General features: G+C 47.0%; 1 non-coding gene across 1 annotated transcript; it reads left to right on the top strand.

The window, feature by feature from the left end:
• Positions 1-8636: 8636 nt before the first annotated feature.
• TRNAD-GUC (transfer RNA aspartic acid (anticodon GUC)) lies at positions 8637-8708 on the top strand. The gene has a single exon. It is a non-coding gene; the product is annotated as a tRNA-Asp (tRNA).
• Positions 8709-9335: the final 627 nt, after the last annotated feature.

The raw sequence follows: 9335 nt of genomic DNA, 5'->3' as shown, positions 1-9335 counted from the left end.
GACCCATTTTCTCTTGAATATCGAGTTGCTTCTTCAGCTCCTTCAACTCTTCAGGTCCGAGCTTGTAAGGACGTTTTCACACAGGTTCCGTGCCAGGCTCAAAATCAATAACGAATTCAACTGGCCGGTGCGGAGGCATTCCTGGAAGCTCTTCTGGAAAGACGTCTTGATATTCGCAAATGACTGGAATTTGAGAGATGGCATCCAATTCACCCTTCTCATTGAGAGAAAACAGACGGATGGTGTTATCCCGAGCGGCAAAGACAATTACATCATCAGACGAATGAGTCACTTGAATTTGCCTGGCTGCACAATCAAGCTGAGCCTTGTGCTTAGAAAGCCAATCCATTCAAGAATAAGATCAATATCCGAGTTACCAAGGATCATTGGGGAAGCCAGAAACTTGAAATCACCCATCGAGATAGAAATATCCGGAACTTCGTAGTTAGCAAGCAAGCATCTACCCGGAGAGACGACTGCTAATGGCTTATGCATAACTTGAGAAAACCACCCATGCTTAGATGCAAAAGGTCTCGAGATAAAGCAATGCGATGCACCCGTGTCAAAAAGAACTTTTGCAGGAACATCATTAACAGGAAGGTTACCCATGATCACATCTGACGAGTCCTCTGCCTGAGCTGCATTCACCATATTGACCTTGGCGTACTTGGGGTTATGCTTGACCACCGCTGTACTTGCCGATCTGACAGGAGGAGGAGGAGGAAGACGCCTCTAGTTGAAACACTTGTTGGCATAGTGACCCTTCTGTTGGCACTTGTTGCACGTGACCTATGAAAGCGAACGGTGATACGGAGCACTCGATCTTGGAGCTTGAGACGAAGTCTTGTTCTGAAAGCCAGGGTTGGGTGGGTGGGAAGAACCACTGCCACCTTTGCTCTTCTGCTGATACGGCTGACGAAACGGAGGAGGAGGAAGCCAATACTTCTGCTGCTTGGCCACTTGAGTAGAGGAAGAAGGAGTAACATCTCTGACTCGCTTCTTGGAAGCATCACACCTCAACTGAGCAGCCTCTTGCTTCAGTGCCATGTTGTAGAACTCATCGTATCTCAAGGGCTCAAAGAGGACAAGAGCGAGCTGAATTTCTTCTTTGAGACCACCCCTGAACTGGTATATCATGCTCTTCTCATCAGGGACGTCCTACTTGGCAAAGCGGGCGAGCTTCTGGAACAACTTGTTGTAGTCATAGACAGACAAAGAGCCTTGCTTTAGATTGCGGAATTCCTCACGCTTGCTTTCAACCACGCTCTGAGGAATATGATGAGTTCGGAAATCTCGACGGAAATCATCCCAAGTGATAACACGTCCACCCCTGGAATCCTTGTACTGCTGGAACCATTCTGCAGCTTGATCTTTGAGTTGGAAGGAAGCGAACTTGACAAAGTCCTCAGGCCTGACGTTACTGCACTCGAAATGCTTGCACGGATCCACAAGCCAATCGTCAGCATCGGTTGCCTCAACACAATTGCTGAAAGTCTTTGGCCCGTTAACAAGGAACTAGTTGAGTGTAGCAAAGTGACTCTGATTGCTGCCTTGATTCCCTTGGTTGCCTTGATTGCGCTCTTGAAGAATTTGCATGATCAACTGTGTGTTTGCATTGGTTGCGGCCATCACAGCTTGCCATGCCTCCGGAGGAGGTGGAGGTGGTGGCGGATCAGGATTCGGAGTCGTGCGCGTTGGAGGAGCCATCCTGAAGAGGTTGACGTCCATTAGCACATTGATAAATAAATATTGAAGCTGAATCCAACGGAATGAAAATTGCAACATATAGTCTTCACATCCGAACAAAATGAACGAATTCATTCCTCTTGAAATGGTCACATATCCATAAATTGAGAAGCCACGTCGAATTAAGGTAGAGAAATAAATCGACAAGGTACTGATCAAGAACGAATAATCGATAAGAAATCCCAATCTCAAACCAATATCCATGGAAGAAGAACTAGAGCTACTAGAATTCCCACCTATGAAACTCCCGAACCTTTCCGGTTATGCAATCAGGTGTTGGGGATACAGGGGAAGCATAATATCTCACCCAAACTAGCAAATCCTACATCCAGTTGTATCCATCCTTCAACACATAACCAAGAAACCTTCGGAAACCATCTACCTCAACCTTCGAAAAGTATCCGTTATACAAGTTATGGCGATACTCCCGAACTCCCGCCCCAGTACTGGGTGGCGTCGAGGTTATCTCACCAACGAACTGCATAAAAGAGATTTTCGATGTCGGCGTACTAAACTCAGGTATTCCAGAACTGTAATGATAAAATTATGATGACAACACCTCAGAGCTCAACTCCCCGGAACACTTCCACTAAACCCCTGACAGGAGGCACCAAGACAATGTTCTCATCATAAAACCATCGGAACGATTCCAAGATACCCGCGTGATCCTAAAAAAATTTAGTGAAATTTGGAAAGAGAAGAGTCAAAATTCTATGTCAGGATTCCTTACCAGAGCAATGAGGAGACTGGGAAGTAAAAAGAATTCCTAATTTCTCCGATATATAATTCCTAAATGACTCAAAACATTTTTCTAGACACAACTCGGCCGCTAAAAACGATCAAGCAATGGGGCTCCTAAGGTTGGGGAAGGCTCTGATTACCAACTTGTAACACCCTCGATGCGACTATAGCTCCCACGTGTCGAGGCACGACTTAGAGACATAATCGCATTGAAGGCATATGTCGCAAGTTAGGCAATCTTCACAACATCCCATGTAATATAATAATGAAAGGGGAGATAACATAGTTGGCTTACACTCGCCACGTCAATCAAGTACATAAATAACATTACATCATCCAAACACTCATGGCCCGACTACGGCGCCAAAATAAGAGAGAACCCAACATGCGACAACGGTCCCGTTCACCCCCAACTGGGCACCACTACTGATCATCGGGAAAGGAAACATAGTAACATTGAGAGTCTTCGTCGAACTCCCACTTGAGCTCATACGCGACTCCTGGAGCGGAATCATCAGGCCCTGCATCTGATGTAATAGTAATCTGTGAGCCACAGGGACTCAGCAATCTCGCACCCTCGCGATCAAGACTATTTAATCTTATAGGTATGGCAAGGTAAATATAAGTGGAGCTGCAGCAAGCGACTAGCAAGTATGGTGGCTAACTTATTCGCAAAGGAGAGCGAGAAGAGGAGGCAAAGCGCGAGCGAGAAACTAGAGAGCAACCTGCGCAAACATTACTCCAACACCGTGTCCACTTCCCGGACTCCGCCAAGAAGAGGCCATCACGGTAACACACTCAGTTGATTCATTTTAATTAAGTTAAGGTTCAAGTTATCTACAACCGGACATTAACAAATTCCCATCTGCCCATAACCGCGGGCACAGCTTTCGAAAGTTCAAACCCTGCAGGGGAGTCCCAACTTAGCCCATGACAAGCTCTCACGGTCAACAAAGGAATAGACCTCCTTCCAAGACGTTCCGATCAGACTCGGTATCTCAGTAACTCAAGACACTTCGACAGGTTAAAACAAAACCAGCAACACCGCCCGAATGTGCCGACAAATCCCGATAGGAGCTGCACATATCTCTTTCTCAGGGCACACTCAGATTGTCTAAACTTCCGGTAGGCCAGCCCAGAGTTGCCCCTGGTGGCCACCGGCGGCTGACAATTTGGACCAACACTCAGAGGAGCACTGGCCCGGGGGTTAAAATAATGATGACCCTTGAGTCTGCAGAACCCAAGGAAAAGAAAAGGCTAGGTGGAAAATGGTAAAATCAAGGTTGGGCATAGCTGGAAAAGCTTTAATCAAGGCAAAATATCAAGGGGTTCCCATTATAACCCAAATGCGTAAGGAACGCAAAATCCGGGAACATAACACTGATATGACGGAAACTAGGGCGGCAAGAGTGGAACAAAACACTAGGCGAGAGGCCGAGCCTTCCACCCTTTACCAAGTATATAGATGCATTAAGATAACATGGCAACATAATGATATCCCAACAAGTAAATAAATATTCCAATAAGGAACGACCTCCGATCTTCACCTGCAACTAGTAACGCTATATGAGGGGCTGAGCAAAGCGGTAACATAGCCAATCAACGGTTTGCTAGGACAATGGAGGGTTAGAGGTTTGACATGGCAATTTGGGAGGCTTGCAAGCAAGTGGTAGGCATCGTAGCAATGGCATAGCAAAAGAGCGAGCAAACTAGCATAGCAAAGATAGTAGTGATTTCGAGGGTATGATCATCTTGCCTGCACAGTTGTCAGAGTTGACTGGATCCTCAAAAGCAGACTCAACGGGCTCCTCGTTAGCGAACTCGTCTCCCGGCTCTACCCAAACAAGACAAACAAGCAACAAGGATACAATCAACCACGTGCAAACTCAAACAACACAATGCAAGGATGATATGCTATGCGGGATGCGATGCGGGATGCAAAATTAAAGATATGATAGGAAATGCATGAACCTGGCCTCAACTTGGAAATCCAAGTGTGCCACTGGAAAGATGAGACAAAATCGCTTGAAAACGATATAAAGAACGCCGGAATCGGAGTTACGGTTTGGAAATGGCAAGCGATTCAAATATGACACCGGTCTGCGATTTACAGCAAGTAGGCATCTAAATGCAACGAAATGAACATGCTACAGCCACCAAACATGACAACAAAATACATGGCAGGGATGCACACAAGATGCTTAACAAAAGTCTAGCACTGAGCTACGGCCAATTCATCCATTAACAGGTTCAAACAAGTATGGAAAAAATGCATATGACAAACATATCTCAGACTTTGTGAAATCAACACTTGTCTGGAATTTCAGATCAGGTAGCCCTCTTCGGAGCAACAAAACTACATGCTACAGGACCTAAACATGGCAAAGTAAAGCATGGCATGGAGGTAATCAAAGAGCTTAACAAAAGTCCCTTAGTGACCTTGAGCCAAAAGAGATCAGAAAATACAATTGCAAGCATGTGAACATGGCAAAAACATAATCAGTTTTCAGACTTAGTGAAAACTGACACATGCTGAAATATAACTGAAGTAGGCATGTTTACGAGCTCAATGCACTCACTACGGTGCAAGTCATGGCAAGACAAGCACACACCCATCAAGAAGGCACAAAATGCAAGCTAGACATGGCAAGAACAATAGCATAGCATGCAAGGATCAACTACAACAACATCGGCAAAATTGCAAACAAGTTGACAATCTGTCCAGATTCACAAAGTAGCAAAAGTAGACCTTGATTGTCTCAAACTAAGGTGCTCCATAATTTCAAAAAAAGACATGGATGGATAGAGCACTACAATATTAACAAAACTCCCTTACTGATCATCCTCAAAAGAGGCACGGATCACTAGGAAACAAGAAGAACATAAGGCATCATGAGATAAATAACTCCAGGACTTAGTGAAAATACTAAGTCTCTGAAAACAGATTTACCAAGTGCACCACTTTGCAAGTTTGCACTAGTCACCACACACATCCTAAAAATAAATGGGTTGCACCTCTGGAAAGATGACAAAACCCTTAACAAAACATATGTAGAGCATCAGGGCATAGCATGCACACATTAAACATGGCAAAAATGACAAAAACCTAAATGGAGTAGCAGACCTGACAATTAACTCAAGTAGCCCTCTTCTAACAGCATTTTGGGCATTAAGATGAGCTCAAATGAAAATGATGCAATGCAATGAAATGATGTACTCTCTAAGATGAACATTCTGATATGCTATATGCATGAATCGGTGCTACGGATGCAAAGTTACGGAGCCGTGAACATGAGCACTTGAACTGAAAATCTTCGGGACTTAGTGAAAAATGCAACCTCCCAAATCTAGGGTTTCGGAGGCAAGCGGCCCGAGGTTCGCCGGCGCGAGCTCGAGGTCACCGGCGAGGTGGGTTCGTCGGCCGGGAGAAGAGGGGAGGCGAGGCCGGGGCCGAATCCGGCGGAGGAGGGAGGAGGCAGCGGCGGCGGCGGCGGCGGGGAGCGCGCGGGGCGCGGCACGAGGCGGCTGCCGGCGTCGATGGCGGCGGCGATGGCGCGCGGCGGCGGCCTGCGGTGGCGGGGAGGCAGCGCGAGGAGGCGGGCGTGCGCGGCGAGGTGGGCGGCGGTGCGGGCTGGGGGGGCCCGGCCTAGCCTGCGATGGGCCCACGCGGCGGGGAGGCGCGGCGATGTGGGCGCACGGGCGGACGAATCCCGAGGCGCCACGTGGCGGCGGACGGCGGACCGTACGTGTCCGTCGGCAGGAATTTTGTCCGGCTGCGCGCGGTGCTGAGATCTAGGGTTAGGGACGAGGGAGAGATCCGGATTTGGAGGGGGTGTTTAAATAGGCATAGAGGGAGCTAGGAGAGTCCAAATGAGGTGCGGTTTTTGGCCAGGCGATCGTGATCGAACGCTCTAGATGATGGAGCAGAGTTAGGTGGGTTTTGGGCCAAATTGAAGGGGTGTTGGGCTGCAACACACACGAGGCCTTTTCGGTCCCTCGGTTAACCGTTGGAGTATCAAACGAAGTACAAAATATACGAAACTTGACAGGCGGTCTACCGGTAGTAAACCAAGGCCGCTTGGCAAGTCTCGGTCCAATCCAGAAATGTTTAATCCCACACACAAAAGAAAGCTAGAAATGGCCACCGGAGGAGAACGAAGCGCCGGAATGCAAAACAGACAACGGGGAAAATGATCGAATACATGAGATGAACACGTATGCGAATGCAATGCACATGATGACATGATATGAGATGTATGACAACGACAACCACACGGAGACTAAGAGCCGAACCCGAGGAAATAAATATAACTTAACGCCGAAAACGGTAAGAGTTGGAGTACAAATTGGGAAAGTTACATCCGGGGTGTTACACTTGTTGTCATTACTTTCTTAATTATGTTCCTTCTGTAGCTTGTTAGCTTGTTGTAATTCATTATATAGGATGCATCACATGGTTGCATATCTAGAGAACTAACGTTTCTGCACTAGATTCTAAGAGCAACAAATACAAGATTAAATTTGGTAGTGAACTATTCATCTCCCTCTAGTCAACATTTAGTGCATCTTTGATCCTTCAATATAGTGCAAGCTAGGAGTGAGAGTATGTGGGTTAGCCATAGGGGATCGTTTATTTATCTAAGGGGCAACGATCATCCATATAGTGCAATGCCTTGTTCCACTATTCTTGACCTTAATCGCTTCCACGGATGCATGAGACATTAGCGATTGGAAGGGGGCATTGAGTTAGCATGTCAATGGCATATTGGAAGGTAGCTATGTATGGGAGACCACCTGTAGAATAGTAGAGTGTTGTCACGAAAGAACATCTAGACCCTAGATGGGGTTTTGGGGAACTCTATGCTAACAGATGTATTGAGTACATGAACAGTTTTAGCCCCATTGAGGTGAAGCAAAGGTGCGTGGAGGCCCACATACACAAAAGGATAAAACAAACGATATCTATTTGACTTTGAGCTTTGTTTTCGATACTTACTTTGAGTCATTTAGGAATACCATCCTATTAAAAGGGTCACACAAGGCATGTGTAGGATTCATGAGCCATATACATGCCAAACAACTACTCATACAACTCAGAAAAGCCCCAAGGTACTCCAATTCAGTTAAGCTTATTACTGAGGTTCTTAGCCGGGAACCGGACCTGATCTGCATTTTCTCGATTTTGCAAAATCTATCATGTTAAGCCCTTCAGAGTGGTAGTCAGGGCATGTAGCGGCACGACGAGGGGATCGTCCGTAACTGCTTGTAGAAATCTCACACTACCTAATTAATATCCTCTTCCAGCCGCTAAGGCGCTATGCGGATCCTGAACGGTACAAATGGCTCTAGGTGACTAATGAGAATATCTCCATTCGTCGTCTTGCTTTGGTTCCTTGCGAGGTTGGGTCTCAGAGCCCTCCACTATCACGAGCATGGAGCACTGTCAGATCCCCATGAGTAGGCTTGGAAATCTCTCTAGAAATGTAAGTAGAAGCCCCTCATGGTCTCCATGATAACTAGAGGTTGGTCAGGTAGGGCCAGCCCAAGCTTCATCGAAATCTGGGAAGTCTAAGCATGTGAGCCCAGTGTCAAACAAGTGGTGGGCATTGTGGCGGCGGTATATTTCGAGTTTGAAGGCTCCACACGACCCCTTAATTTTCATCGTATTTAATTTATTTTACTAAGCGCCTCCATAGGCGTCTTGCGTTGAAGATGCCCTTAGGAAAATAAATTAAATACGATGAAAATTAAAAGCATGCAAGCGCCCCCTCCTTTTCAACGCTAGACTGTAATCACAAGCGCTAAAGCATCAGCGACTGCACTCAGCGCTTCGTCTCGTGCGGTAGAAAAAAATCTCAAGCGTCTGATGCCTTTTCTAGCATCGATGCCATAGATGACGCCAGGATTGGAGGGCCTAACTGCCCTTAGACAAGGAAACAAATCCCGGCGCCCCTCTCTTAGCGTCCCCGTTGGACATGCCCTAGCGCTAACACCGGTTAGAAACTTAGAAAATATTTTTACCCATCGTGATCCTCATGGCAAGTTGCACCCAACACTGTCGATTAGAACTACCACAGAGGTGACCCCACTGGACCAGGAAGGGAGCAATCAGTGCTTGATATGTTAGAGGAGAATTTAATTACAAGCAAGTCGTTGTAGTATAGTGGTAAGTATTCCCGCCTGTCACGCGGGTGACCCGGGTTCGATCCCCGGCAACGGCGCTTTTTGTTTTTCCCATTTCGTGCAATTTTAGAATTCCCCCTTTGTTTCTTTCTTTTTCTGATTGAAAGCAAAATAGGCGCTTTTTAATTCTCTCCAATTTCGTGCAATTTTAGATTTCCCCTGATTATTTCTTTCTTTCTTTGAAAGCAAAAATAGGCGTTTCTTTCCAATTGCTTTCCAACAATCGTTTCTTTCCTATATTTTTTTGAGAATGCGTTTCTTTCCTATTTTGAAACGAACGCGAACACAAAATATTTCGATTCTACTGGTTTCGGATTGGACGGAGCGGATACAAGGCGGGGCAACATGGCCGAGTTTGAAGCCAACACGTTCTATTCTCATCTTGCTCCGGCGAAAACAAACTCCACCTCCACCTCCACCTAGAAGCTCCATCGCGCCGCTGTCGATCGGCCGATCGATAAACCCGGCCATGGCCGACGACGGCGCTGATCGATCGATGGACGAGATGGGTTCGTTGACGATGGAGCAGCCCGGCGACTCCACCGGCACGGCTGTTCGGCCTCAAGGCTGCGTGCTCGCGCTCCCGACGCCTTCGGCTTTGGCGGGCGACAAGGAAGAAGAGGAGCCGGTTCGTGGGGCCGGAGATCAGGCCGACGACGGCGGCG

The sequence above is a fragment of the Triticum aestivum genome, chromosome 1A (assembly GCF_018294505.1).
Source record: "Triticum aestivum cultivar Chinese Spring chromosome 1A, IWGSC CS RefSeq v2.1, whole genome shotgun sequence".
NCBI lineage: Eukaryota > Viridiplantae > Streptophyta > Magnoliopsida > Poales > Poaceae > Triticum > Triticum aestivum.
The sequence above is the reverse complement of the archived record's forward strand: the minus strand, read 5'-3'. Positions and strand labels throughout refer to the sequence as shown.